At 38.8% G+C, this 14,589-nt stretch overlaps 1 protein-coding gene and 1 long non-coding RNA gene across 10 annotated transcripts in view; both read right to left on the bottom strand.

Annotated features, from left to right (window-relative positions):
- MECOM (MDS1 and EVI1 complex locus) overlaps positions 1-14,589 on the bottom strand; it is a 543,943-nt gene that overhangs the window by 88,711 nt on the left and 440,643 nt on the right. The window lies entirely within an intron of this gene.
- The window catches only part of LOC131824891 (uncharacterized), a 23,497-nt gene extending 8,908 nt beyond the window's left edge, over positions 1-14,589 (bottom strand). Inside the window, exons 1-2 of the long non-coding RNA XR_009351028.1 lie at positions 14,219-14,589; positions 13,499-13,609 (exon numbers count right to left, since the gene is read on the bottom strand). This is a non-coding gene — a long non-coding RNA (uncharacterized LOC131824891). The remainder of the gene's footprint in view (positions 1-13,498; positions 13,610-14,218) is intronic.

Raw genomic sequence — 14,589 nt, 5'->3', positions numbered from 1 at the left:
CTTCCTCCTTGAAATGGTCTACTTTGGCATTCATGACTCACTCTTCCCTGGCTCACCTTGTGCATCTCTAAATTCTTTTTATGGATCCTCCATTGGGGTCATTTTCTCCCCTTGCTGAGTAAAATGATGGGTTTCTCCCAGGGTTTCATCTTCAGCCCATTTTCTTTTAAACATGTCCACTGGGTTTTCTTCCAACCATTCTCAAAGCTCTAATTGTCCCACCCTCCCGGGCTGGTAACTCCCTGACAATGACATCTATCCCCTCTGAACTCCAGAGTGGTATATCCAGTTGTCCCAGAGGTGTCTTAAATTCAGTGTGACCAGGTCTAGAAACACTTGGTGTTCACTCTCAATCTCTGACTTGCACTATCTTAGACCCTATACCTCCCTCGTGTCTCAAACAAAACTAATCCCCAAGCCTCATGAATTGTGTTCCCTAAATTTGCCGATATCCATTGCTTCTCACTACTGCTTGCCTGTTCCATCCTTAACTATCACATTCAACTTCTTGCATCTAGACTTGTCCACATTACATGCATTCTAATGTGCAACCAATGAATTAGCTTACATACAAATCATGTTAATTTGCTACATAAAATCTTTCAGTCGCTGTCCATGACTGACAGTCTAGAGGCCGAGGAACCTAATATGACACACAGAGTGCACCATGTGGCCTCCACCAACCTTGTCAAATCGACATCTTCTTACTCCCTCCATCATTCTTTGCAATCTAGAAGTATAAACCAGATTTGTAAGTCTACACATGCACCCTCATGGTTCAGGTTCTGAGCCTTTTGCTTTGGCAGGTCCCTCTTTCTCAGCACATAATTTCTACCCATTATTTACTAACTAACACATTCTTATTTTGAAGACTTCATCTATAGGAATGTACAGCAAATCCCCAAACTCCCAGTGGTGGGCATTTTGCTATGCTTCCATAGACCGGTAAGCAAAAGTCTCCATAGATTTTTTTTTTTTAAATATCTATTGGTATATATTTACCACTAAACTCAAAGATTTCTGAGACTGGAAGAAAATGTCTTGTATATCTTTTTTTCCCTGGCTCGTATTAGATGTTTCATTAAAGTGGAAGTAAATTTTGAACAAAATACAATTGGTCCTTCCAGTAAGTGTTTCTTTCCAACATTATTAGATATTACTAGTCTAACAGACAGGAATGGAAGCATGAGATCAAAATTATAAAGATCTCCTTTTTAATATTCTGGACTACTACAAAGGATGGGTAGAAAAAGTAACATCATAAAAAAACACAATGCAAGAAGAAACCATAAAGTAAAGATATCTTTGTATAAAGAAAAACCTAAACTCGATAACCTTATACCAAAGGTATCAGTTACACCAACAATGTTTCATGTTAATGCAGGGATTTTTTTTTTCCCTAAAACATGGCTCCTTGTGCCTTCTAAGAAAAGAGATTCTATGGAATGGCATCCAAATAAAGGTAAATTTAGAGAAAGCAATTTAACAGCACAAGACAGGGTCATTTCTTTCTTATTTTCCCTTCTCAACCTGACACATTGTATTTTAAAATTAAACAGAAGAATATGCTGCTTCCCAGGGATTTATGCAACCATCTGGCACATTACTCAAATGACCACCGCTGTCCATTACGTATGGAATCAAGAATAACTTTATTCTCAGAAACCAGGCTGGAAGACACATTTTAAAACTCAGGCTTTTAAAAGCAGACTCTTTCTCTTCTGGTAACTATTGATTGGCCTTTCTATCACCTTCACTCACTGGGTAGATATTTACCTGCTCTGGTGTAGAAAGCAGAAACTAGGGTCTGAAACTGGACAGACCTCTGCCTCAATTCTGACTCTGCTGATTTCTATATTGTTAGCTCTATGATCTTCAAAAGTTACCTAAACCTTTCAAGCCTTTCCCCTCTTCTACACAAGCCAGAACTCACAATGTGGCAGACATCTTTTGAGGGCTTTTTGTATATTATCTCATTCTCCCAATGATCTCAAGAAATAGATATTATTATTTTCAGTTTTCCGTTGAGAAAACAGGGGGCTCCCAGTGGCAAATATTAGTGGTCTGGATTGTAGTTCTATGTTCTCCTGCTTTTCTGTACTCATTTTGCAATGTTTGTATAAAGATCAAGTATTTAAGTAGGAGTAAAATAATATCTGTGATGGATACATACCCAATAAATGATCCCTTCTAACTCTTTTAGAGCTTCTTCTCTATCTTGTTTGTCCCCCAAATTAGTAGGCATGGCCTTAGGCCATAGGAGCTAAATCGTCAAATGAGTAAAGATGACTGGTGAAGACTCATGAAGAATCCAGAAGCCATAGGCCAAGTTGGGCCTTTATAAAGTCTTTAAGTCTAATTTTTACTAATTTGGTTCTGTTTTATTTCTTTAGCATGTATTAAGAGGTTATAATCTATGGGAAGGATCAAAGAAGTTTCCTTCAGAACAGGATATTTAATATGAGACATGAAATGTAAGAATGAGATAGCCATGTCCAACAGAAAAATGGTCTCAGAAAACAGCTTTTATAGTTACTTGTTCCATTTCTGGCTTCTTGACTAGTTGATAGACATCAGGGGGGTACACACCATGTCTATTTTACCCTCTGACAAATCTCTTAGCAATCAACGTGGTGCCTGGCACAGTCAGGATGCAATAAATAATGAATGGATAAATAAATGAGTGAATGTTTACAATGTGTGACAGGCTGGAGTCAAGTTTAAGAATTGCAAGATGGCTGAAGATTGGAAAGAAGAGGTAGGTTGAGGATCTTGCAGTAGCAGATGATGGAGGGCCTCATAAGAGATGATATAAATTTTGAACTTTATCATGAATGCAGTGGGAAACCATTGGAGGGTTTTTGATAGAGGAGAGACATAATCAGATTTGGGTGTTTTGTTTTGTTTTGTTTTGTTTTGTTTTTTTATTACTTGTGATTGGTGATGTGCCTTTGCCCAAAAAAAGCAAAGTCAAGGTAATCCCATCAAGAAGGACCTTGGTCCCTCAGGGTCACTCCTGCTATGTTTTAGGGTCTCCCACAGACATAATTTGGAAGCCTGGAGCTTAGGTGGGGAAAATCGTGTTTGGCCAGCAAAGAAACAGAAGGTTTGGGCCATGTATTTAGTGGAACCAATGGGTGTTGGCCAGCTAAGATGAAGTTCACTAAGCACATGTAACTTTAAAGCCACAGTGCCTACATGCTAGATTCTCCCATGTCTGATACTACAAAATGATTTTTTAAACAATATTCAGTTCTTTCCCTATTACTTAATTTCTAAGTAGTACTCAATTGTAGTACATGTTATAATAGATATCCAATGCCAAAGCTTTATTGTTTGCTCATAACTCGTAAGACTTTAAATCTCCTTGGAAACAATCACTGAACTGTCCCTTTTGTGAGGTTGCTAAGCCATAGTAACACTGAACACCTCTCACCAAATAAAGTTTTGTGGGACACTCAGATTAGGCACTATTAATCATGAAATTACAGTTTGTTAAACATCATGAAGTTTAGTTTGGGATACATTATACCCATACTATTTATTCAGCAGAGTAATAAAACATAAAAATTAACAAAAACAAAAGGGTGATTAAAATCTTTGACATGCACTAGAAAGGCAAAAAAAAAAAAAAAAAAAAAAAAGTTTTTTTATAAGAGAAATGCACTTTTAAAAAAATACCTAAACCTATTCAAGGGCTTTCTTTTCCCTATATACAGCTCTATTTTGTCACCATGACTTTCTTTGCAATTTATGTTTAAACAAATTTTAGACACCACAAGCAGGCCTTTGCTCCATGAAATAAACTGTGAGATATTAATGCAAAAGCCATTGTGCTGAGAGCTCAGAAACCCTACACTTCCACTCTAGATGTCAGCGTGTTAAAAGAGATTTTAGTAATGGCAGAGCTAGTCAACAGGGAATAATTAAACTCAACTTGTCTGAGATTTGCTGTGATGTGTGGAATGATAGTTTCCAACCCAGCTGCTATAGAATGTTTGCCTAAGAAGAAAGAGTGCGGTTGACCAGAGGCTACAGTTGAGACTGAATGCAATGAAAAAGCTCCTTGACCTCTGAAACAATAGGTGGGGCTTACCTGAATAATAAAATCAACACAAAGTCAACAATTAAACAAGGAGGTAACAATAGAGCCATCTTGGTAGCCTGCCACTGATAGTTTTTAAAGGAAGGGAATTACTTCAGAATAAACTGCAAAATATCTACACTTGGCACCTTTTACCAGCTAATGAAGATATAGACTGTGACCACCAAATCCCTTCAGAACAACCTCGGTTCCTTTTCCTCAAACACTTCTCTGCATTCAACTCATTAAAAGATCTTATTATATTTCCTTTGGTCGTGCAGTTGGTCTCTCATTTTAAGCTGTCAACCAAGCAGCCATAAGCCTTCACTGATAGCAGGGTAGCTCTTGAATCCCACCTCCTACGCCATTTCTGAACTAGACCTGCAGCCCAGCCCAAGCCAAGCAGCCTGAGTTGTTCCCTGCGTAGCTAAGTCGTTAGCAATGTAGTCAATATAAATCCACAATGCCGATGATGAAGAAAGACAATTTGTGAGCCAGTATGTTGTTTCGCTTTAGGAATACCTTTTTAATTTTACTAGTTTTTCCATTGTCTGGCATTTACAATATGGTCACAAAGTAAAAAAAAAAAAAAGGCAATTATTTACCTCTCTTTCCTATCTACAGTACTTCAAACCCCAAGTCTAATATGATTTCCATTTAGAAAAATATTTGTATAGCCATTTCCAGGGCTTTATAAAGCTAAGGCATGCCAAAGCAGTTCACATTTTCAATTTATTGTGGCTAGACTTTGTTGGCACTAAATGAAAAGGTTTTACTATCTAATTTTAATGTCAGTCTTAATCTATATACACATACACACAAATAGACATGCACGTACATACAAAATGTGGTGCGCAAACGTCTTTAGGTGTGTGTGGTTAGGTGTGTGTGGTTATTTTGAAATGGACTGGCTAATAAAAATCATCAATATCCATATTTATAATATGCTTGATCAGAACCTATTTCCTACTACTTATCACATGTCCTATTAAAATGCCCTTCCCTTGATCACCTCCTCAGACTTTTCAAACTTGGACTTTTTAAGGTCATGGGTATTGAGTCACATGGGACAAGAGATGAGAAAAAAAAATTTAAGGTTTTTTCTAAGTATTAGTGACTGTTCATTTCCTTTTCTTCTCATTTGTCTTGACAAACAGACATACTTTTCTATTGTGGATCTGAAGAAGGGGAGGCCTTCTCTGACAGTCTCCCTAGCACTCTCTCTACATATGCACTTCAGTCTACATATCAAAAGTCCTAAATCAGGGATTTCAGAAACTTAATTCAATACAAATTTATTAAGCAGCCACCACATTATCAACACTTAAGTGGATTTCTAGTCACAAAAAAGGCAAAAACTTCAAATTCTTTAGGAAGTTGAGCTAAAATTAGTAATGGTCAAAATAATAGCTACTAACATTGATGAGCCCTCAAGTAATGAAAAAAAAAGACATGCCAAGTAACTTACACAAAGTCATACAGGCTAATAAGCCAGTCAGTTGGGCTCCAGATCTGAATCCTTCACCACCCAAATTTGTTGTCTTCCTGTAGACCTATTTAGGCCTCTGCTGTCCGATAGGGTGGCCACAAGCCACAGGTAGCTATGTACATTTAAACATAAATTAATTAAAATGAAAAACTCAGTTCCTCAGTCCTGCTGGCCATACAGTGTAAGAGGCACATGTGGCCAGTGCCAAGTATATCAAACAATCAAGACTTAGAACATTTTTATCTTTGCAGAAAGTCCTACTGGTCACTTCTGACTAAATATTCAGCTATGGTGCCCAGGGAAGAAGAGACTTGTAATTAGGTTAGTGAAATTGGTAAAAATAAGCAACCAACAAATAAAACTTCTACTAAAAATAATTCCCGACTTCAACTATGTCTCGAAGTTGAAGTGAAACAATTTTCCTATGTTTCCCAGGGCTATAACTTAAGATGAAGATTCCGGATGTTGCACAGATACCTGTGCCACAGAAAAAGTTCTGGTGACCGTGTAACCCATGCAACCTGGATAGGATCCTTGACCAGTAGCTGTATCTGTACCTAACAAGAAAAAAGCCACATGGTATAACGTGACCTGGCACATTGAAGAAAGGCACAATTATGGAGGCAGGTGACCTGGGTTCAAACTTCAGTTCCAGTTCCCTCCTTCCATGACCTTGGCCACATCAATTAAGCTCCTGAAGTCTGGGTTTGGTCATATGCAGTGGGACTAATAATGTTGCCTTTGTAGGAAACACAAGTATAGCTCCTGCTCAGAGGTGGCCCTCAGAAACCTAATTATACATATTTGGAGATAAGAGATGCAAATCAAAGGCTAAACAGAATGAACCGTAGGAAGAGGGATCACTTAGGCAGCTGTGAGAATTGCTAGAACAAAGTCAAAATATTTACAGAGCTGATATGCTCGTGATTAATTAGCACAGACGGTTGCTCACTGAAAGGCAGTTGAGGGGTACAATACAAAATAGAGCTGCTGTTATTATTATTATTATTATTATTAAATGTCTGCAGGCTTTAACAACCATGCTCAGCACTTTCAATTCCCCTTTATCCCAAGGACCATCGCCACATTCCTCTTCACCGTGCTTTGCTTCAAAGCAGGATTTTGGTCTTTGCCCCAAAGCTTTGAAACCAGGAGACCTGAGGCTGAGTCCTAAACTCTGCAGTATCCCAATATTTGATGCATGTGGTCCACCACACTTTGAAAACTGCTTGCCATTCAACTGGTTTAAGGCCGTGAAGCAAGTTGTGAGTCAACATCTGCTGGAAACTATCAAACAACTTCAGTTACATGAGACCTGGGTGAGAACTCACACGTGTGGGAAAATTGCCTTTAATTTGGACGGCCTAGAGGTTAAGCCCACGTGCCAGAGCTTATACACTTTTCTGAAGAGAGAGTCACTCAGTGCCAATTTACTTTGATGTAGGACAAGAATCTAATAAGATCGGTTATCTGGTTTCCTGGAATCATGATTTTAGGAAAGTTTTCCATCCTTTTGGCAACATTATAGAAGCTACCAGGCTCAAAGAAGTGAGATTTAGACATCTAGGGAATTTATTTCTCTGGAACTCTGAGCTCCCTGGTTTGCATTAATGAAGGATATGTTACCTGAGTTCCTGTTGAATATTCAGATATTAGATCCAAAAGTCCTTGGCTAAACAGAGCCTATTGAGATTGAGTAGTGAGTAGGAATGAAGGTCAGGCTTTTGATTCAGACAGATTTGAGTTCCTACCCATGGTCCACAACTTCCCAGTTACAAGACTTTGTGCAAGCTAGTTCACCTCTCTGAGCCTCACTGTCCTCGTCTCTAATGTGAAGGTAATTATAGTACTTATCTCACTATCTCTTGGAGATTATGCTTGTAATGCAGAGAGCACAATGTCTGGCACATACAAGGACATGTTGTTTCTGCTGCCACCACTCCAGCTATGTGATGGAGATGGGGAGGACTGGTAGAACCAAGTAGCTTATCTGCTCTCCACAGAGCAAATACACAAAGCAAAGAAATGGACCAAAACTCTCATTGCCATAATTAGAATTTCTAAAGAAAATGAACAAACTTTTCAGTCTTCTATTTTTCTCCTCTGAGATATATCCACCAATTCAGCAATGAATCTGTGGTAGATTTTAATCTAACTTATACCATGCTGTTCTGAGAATCTCAGTTAGACCCCTCTCTCTCCCTGACCCTAGACTTTCTCCCTTTCTCTGTTCTGCACTTGACTTTGAGATCAATCATCCTAAACATCTAAATTCCATTCTTGATATTTTACCCCTTTGCTCAAAAATGTCCTTTGGCTTTGCCATTGTAGCAATAGCAGCTACAACCAGAGAAGCCAGCAACCAGAGCTGGCATTAACTGAGCAGCACTTCCGGTATCACGGATGCTGGGCTACCAATACATAAGGAAGACTCATTCTCTGCCCTCTCTGGGAGGCCAAAGAGAAAACAATCTGAAGGTAGAGGTGACTAATGTTTTAAGGATTATAGAAGAGATGATGATCATGCAGACTACTCTCTCAGGAACAACTATGAGAGCAAGATTTGAGTTGAATCATCGGGAATTTGCCCGTTAGAGAAGGTGAAGAAAATGGAGAGCAAATATGGCGGACTTCCAAGTGGGAAAATCAGCATAAACAAAGACATGGAGTGGTGACAGACAACAGTGCTTTCAGGAGAACCCTGAGTGAATGATGATTAGGGTGAGGGGCAAGGAGAGGGAAGAGATGGGGCTAAAGAGAAGGTTTGGAATCAAATCACCAAAGGCTACATATATCAGACTACAGAGTTCGACTTTCTAATTTTTAAAAACTTTTAGCTGTAGAACACTTTGTTTTCCTAAGCAAAATCTTGCACAAATTCACAAATACTAAAGAAAGAGGTGAAGTTGGAAAGAGAGGAGACTCCATGTTGAGTGCAAAGACACACACAGGGCTTGATCCCATTACCCCAAGATCATGACCCGAGCAAAAATCAGAAGTCCTTTGTTTAACTTACTGAGCTGCTCAGGAGCCTCCCCGTACCAGTGCTACTCTTTAAGGCATCTTTAAGGGACCCATCAATTTAGCAGAACAAGAAGGAGACAAAGTAATTCCTTAAGCAAATAAAAGATTATCTCAACACTGATGTTTAGGAAAAAAATGGTGATGGCAGGGAAAGCACTCATCATGCAGTCATGGCAATGGGTGGTGAAGCTCTGAATCAATGGGAAAGCAGTGCCACTTTGAGAAACTCAGCAGAATCAAGGAATATCTCTGAAGTAGAGATTATTAAATTTGGCAAATCAATAGACATGAGTGAAGAGAAAAGGAATGCAAGAAGTCAAGGTAAGCTTTCAAGTTCTAGCTTGAAAAGCAAGGTGAAACCATTAACTACAATGGGAAATAAGGTGAGGAGGAAGGGATCTCACTTCACTTGAAGTGGGGTAAGATACTCAGGTACAGATGTTCAGCAAGAGGATGGAATTGTAGGTTTGGAGATTAAGGTCACTATTTGGGAGTCCTTAATGGATAATTAGATAGACTCTTCAGGTGAAGAAAGAAGGCTGAGGTCTGTACTCTGGAAATACCAAGAGTTGAGGTCTGTGAAGGGGAAGATAAGGAGACAGAATTACAGGGGGGACACAGAAGTAAGTGCTGGTCCAGAACCCAGAGGAGGAATAGGGTTTGAGAAGGAGAAAATTGTTCTGAGGACATTATAGTGGGCAAAAGACTGAAAAATGCACTGGATTTGGCAGTTGGGGGTCACTACTAATTCTTCAGGTGTTTTGGGCAAAATAGAACTTGTACTATGATGAAGACTGAATGGAAATTGAGGTGACAGAGACAGACAGTAAAGACTATTTGCTCACTGAGAGAAGGAATACAAGAAAGTATGATCTACAGATATGCTACTCATCTTTGAAAATCTTCCTTGACACCTCCTTTGGTGTCTTACTATGGTGGCTTACTATGGCCAACAATGATCTCTTTTGTCTCTGAACCTCAAGAGAAGTTCATAATCTGTATCCTCTTAGGGGGGACTTACCATTTTATCATTCACTATCTTATATTACTCCATTATAATTCAAGAGTATTATCTTATAATCTTCATAGCTCCTAATGGCATCTTACAAACATCTAATGTTGAATTCAACTTATCTTTAAAGGGAATTCATCCAGTACTTCTCTCACTATGCTCCCTGCCCACCCATACTCATATCAAACTTCTTTCAAATGATAAATTCCACCATTCTTTCTCTTGCATCTGGGCTAATACCTGAGCATTCTTCTCTGCTACTATAAAACTCCCTTTCATTAGAATAGTTAGTCATCCTTTGGGTGTTGGTTAAGATATATTCCCTTAAGGAAACCTCTGACTCCCTCTAGACTTGGTTGTATATCCCTCCCAAGCATCACACACACCTAATATTCTATACCTTCACCATGACAGATGGCACTGTACCAGTTAATTGTATCCCTCATTAAAACTCCTGAAGGCAGGGGAGGAGTCTTATTTATTAGTGGGTTTTTAAAATTCAACACCTAGCTTGGATGAGTAGAAACTGGCTCAGAATATGCGTTCCAGTATTTGAGGAAGAAGAGAGGAAAGAAGAGAGAGAGAAATGGATAAAGGAAAGGAAAGAGAAATGAAAAGGAAACGAAAGAGAAAACACAAGGGAAGGGAAAGGAGGGAAGGGAAAGGAAAGCAAAGGGATTGATTTGGGTTCAAGTATCAGCACTGCCAGTGGGTGACCTTGGTCACATATATTTGGTTTTTTAATAAAGCCATGATATTCTTCTAAATTTCTTCTAGGATCCTTTCCATCTCATGACGGGATTCAAAAAGAAATCAGCATCCTGCATAGTATATACATGGTCTAGTTTCCTAGAGACAATGACTGCATCTCTATATATGTGGGTCTCAATAACTTTCAGGCCTATATGAAACAATACAAACCGTTAAACTCTTCTCCTTGAAAGGTGACTATACTAGAAGTCTGAATGAATTTACTCTTAACCAGCGAAGTGACCTTGACCAAGTCACATAGCTTTCCTCGGATTCAGTTCCTCTACCTAAGGGCGGTGGGGGGGGGATGCCAACTGAGGAGTACATGAGAGAGGTAAGCAAGAATGACTTACGAGCTGCAGTTTACTTATATAAGTTAGTCATCAGATATTATTTGTAGATGACCAGCTTTTCAGGTTGGAGTTTCATTTATAGAATAACTACCTTGATTTAAAGAAAGTCTCCTCTTGACACATTAGTCACTACTAGTGCAGTTCAGATCAATATTCAGTGTGTAGTAATGTGAACAATTTAATAAAATCTTTGAGATTTAAACTTATTCCCAAGCAGTAGGAAGGTAATTTATTTACTATGGGGTATTCAAAATCTGACCACACGATGCCTTTCATGGGAAGCCAGCACTCACTGGGACACTTGTCCTAGTCGGCAGTAGGAACCGTTACCTGGAAAATCACAGCAGAGTTTCTAATTTAAGAGGGTGCCTTCTCACCCTTCAAAGAAGTCACAGATTTTAAGAGTCTCTTCCTGGCTACAATCAACCTCTTGCCTTTCTGACAAAGTTCCAATTTACCAGAGCCTTACTGAAACAAAGGACTGCTACACCATACTGTTTCTCATTCTTTACCAAGGAGTTGAGTTTCACTTAGCAGAACATTCATCAATGAGTAAGAAAATGTACACAAATACAAATAAAGATGGAAAAGCCGACACCTTACCGGTTTTGGCCTTATGTAAGCTAAATTTTCTTCCACTGGAAACAGAACTACTTGTGCAGGTGGTTTGCTAAATGCTACCAGCTGCTCTGTGGCAATATAGGTTTTGAAACCAAACCCTGCAAAGGATGGAGAGGGGAAAAAGAAAGAAATGGGTGTGGAATAAGCTCTATATTGAACTAATTCCCTGGGTAATACAGAAGAGGGGAGAGCAACGTCAGTCGTAAACAGTCAGCAGAATTTCCATCCAGCGGCCCTGCAATAAATTTATTTTTCCAAGAAAATGAAATGGAACAAGAGAACAGACATACCTGCTTTATGTTAAAGAAAACCATGTATGAACCTAATACAGGAAGAAGTTGTTTAAGACTGAACATCCTTGAGAAAATATAACCTCCATAATAGTGCCAGGGTCTCTGTTAACTTGGGTTATCAGCTACATAAATTAGACGCACACTGGGGCAGTCTCACTTGTAGCGCCGTCTGCGGGGCTCATATAATGTGTACTTTGCTCCATCATTTGCTTCCTTTGTCCTCCTTTCGACTCATTGAGTTATTTCTTAAAGGCCTTGCACAAATACCTTTTTAACTGTCGTCTCATTCCTATCGTACCCATAGAAGCAATCACCAAGAAAATAGCGGATCCACTTAGACTGCAGTAATAAAGTTAGCAACACCGATACAAGAACTTGCAAGAGAATTTCATATTCTGTCACAAGGAATGCAGCTCTCTCCCGATACCAGAAAACCCCTTTCCTCCAAGCAAGTTCTTGACAGTGCCAAGAATACAGTGCCACGATACTTAACGTCAGCTTCTCTCCTAGTTTCTTGCGGAAAGCAAGAAACACGATCAAGTGGGAAAAGAAGAAAGCAAAGAAAAATAAACGAAGGAAAGGAAGGGGAGTGGAGACAATAAACCGAAGAAGGAATGAAAGAAATAAAGGGACAGATAAGTGACTGTGGGGCTGAAAGGAGGAGAGATGGAGATGATGGAAAAAGGACAGCAAGGTCGACCTGACATGCACATGCTCAGCTTCCGTGTGGCTTTTTAGCTTGCTGAGTGATCACAAGTAACAAGAGCTTTACCCAGATACAGAAAAATAACCATGCTGTTAGCATCAGTACCCCTGGAGAGTATTTCTGCAGTGCCAGAGAGGAGCAATGATGCCTGCTCGTACCAACGTGGGTTCCTGGTACCCTTCCTTACTAGATCTGCCACTGCCATGGCTCTGCCTTGTGGTCATTGTGAACTCAGCATCTTACCAAAAAAGGAACTCCCCTACCCCGGTCAATCTCATTTTACCAGCTTCGCATACTAATTCACAATGGCATATAACATCCCCGCATATGGGTTTTTAGGTCATCAATGAGGCTGAATGAAACCATTCTCTGGCTAAGTATGGAATTTAAGAACCAAACTGCTGCAAGTTGAAACATCAGTCACAGGCTCTCAAAACATTATGTTACAAAGGCTGTGATGAAGTTGAAGCACTGCCCATATTTCCAAAAGTAATGACACTTCATCTTAAAGGCCCACTTGCTTATGTCACATTTGTATTTGCATCCTATAATGTAAATGTATTAGCTCCAAATTGTTTGGTAATAAATCATCATCAAAGAAATATGTTTATTTTTATTTTTAGTATTCATGACTTGCATGATCCTAGAATAACATATATTTAGTACTGCAGAGCAATGAATCCATAACTTTGAGAAAAATGGCTTTGTAGATCATTAAGGCCTATGTTGCTTTAACAGTTAATCACGTTTTCACTAATAATATGACATAAGTCCTTTACCTAAAGAGTAAAAAAACGAAAGACTCTTTTGCTTGCACTAAAAAGTCCTCTACTTGACCTCTACCAGGGGCAGAGGGAAATTCAGACCAATCACTGAAAGTTCTCGCTACAGCAGTATCAATACTTTCGTTTAGCCAACAGACTGAAGTCTTTGGTTAAGGCGTCTTGAGTCCCCAAATTACAGAGGAGAGAAATCCTTCAGGACTCTGCCGTAACTTTGAACCTGGGGTCATGTGGTGACGTCTCAAGGAGCTCTGCATCTTCTGGAGAATACCTCAGATAGCTGGCCAACACAGACAAATATTATGGCAACGAAAAATAAATCTGCCATTTTTAACCTTTTCAGGGAAAGTAATTCACTTATTGGCTTTAGTTAAAACGTCTTACCTTTCTTCCCCTTTTTGTTGTATCTGTGAGTAATTTCTCCAGTCACATTGTTTATAGGATGTGAAGTTATTCGTAATCATGCCTTAAGAGTATGTACACAAACTGGACATCCTAAAAGACCACTATGTATTAAATTCCTGATTGTTTGACATAAATTCTCTCTCTCTCTTTCACTCCGACAGGAATCTTCTCATTTATTTACGAATAGGTTAAGACCTTCGCCTTGTTTCTAACTATGTTCCTAAGTGCTAACATATATTAAGTAAATTTAGAACCTCTTCTGCATAGGAAACAAATTAAATTGGTTAAACATGGAGAAAGACTGAATGTAACCCATCTCTTGTCATGTTTATTATATCTGAACTCATCTTATATGAATGTTCCAATTTGGCTGTTGTAGCAGATGGGCTGCTTATGATAAACCATAACTACAGACACAGAATGTGATAATATAAATCATAAAGAAGATAAATAATGAAATTCTTTTAAAATATCTCTGGTTAAATATTTAGACAGTCAATTTTTAAGCTTACTCACACACAAAAATAGTATTCAACTATCTAGGCAAGGAAAGAATGGTACTCAACCATAATATAAATATAATTGAAATCTAAACATTCAGAACTCAAGGTATTTTAGAAATCTGGATAAATTTTTAAGAGTAGTGAACAATAAAAGTCTTCCAGAGGTTCTCATAACAAGAGGGAGCACTACAAATACCTCTTTATCCAGCCATCCCCCATGGCAAAACCCATCTCATAATTCCGGACATAAAGACCTATTCCCAGGCTAATGAAAACTCAACATCGCTCTGGATGGACAACTTCCTGTCCATGACTCTGTTGTCAATTCACATCACTTTGTGACGTCACAGTGCTTAGAATTTACAACAGATTTTCACATGAGTCTAATCATGTCAAAAACCTAAACATGGACCAGGGGACCAGTTTCCTGATTGCACATATGAAGCCAGCTCAGTTCAACACAGTGACTTGTTCAATTTCACATCACGACCTTGTTCAAGGTTACTATGCAAGGAGTCAAGAATTTTTTTTTTAAAGATTTTATTTATTTATTTATTTGACAGAGAG

Source organism: Mustela lutreola, chromosome 2 (genome assembly GCF_030435805.1).
Source record: "Mustela lutreola isolate mMusLut2 chromosome 2, mMusLut2.pri, whole genome shotgun sequence".
Classification (NCBI taxonomy): Eukaryota; Metazoa; Chordata; class Mammalia; order Carnivora; family Mustelidae; genus Mustela; species Mustela lutreola.
Note: the sequence above shows the minus strand (reverse complement) of the source record. Positions and strands in the feature narration are given on the sequence as shown.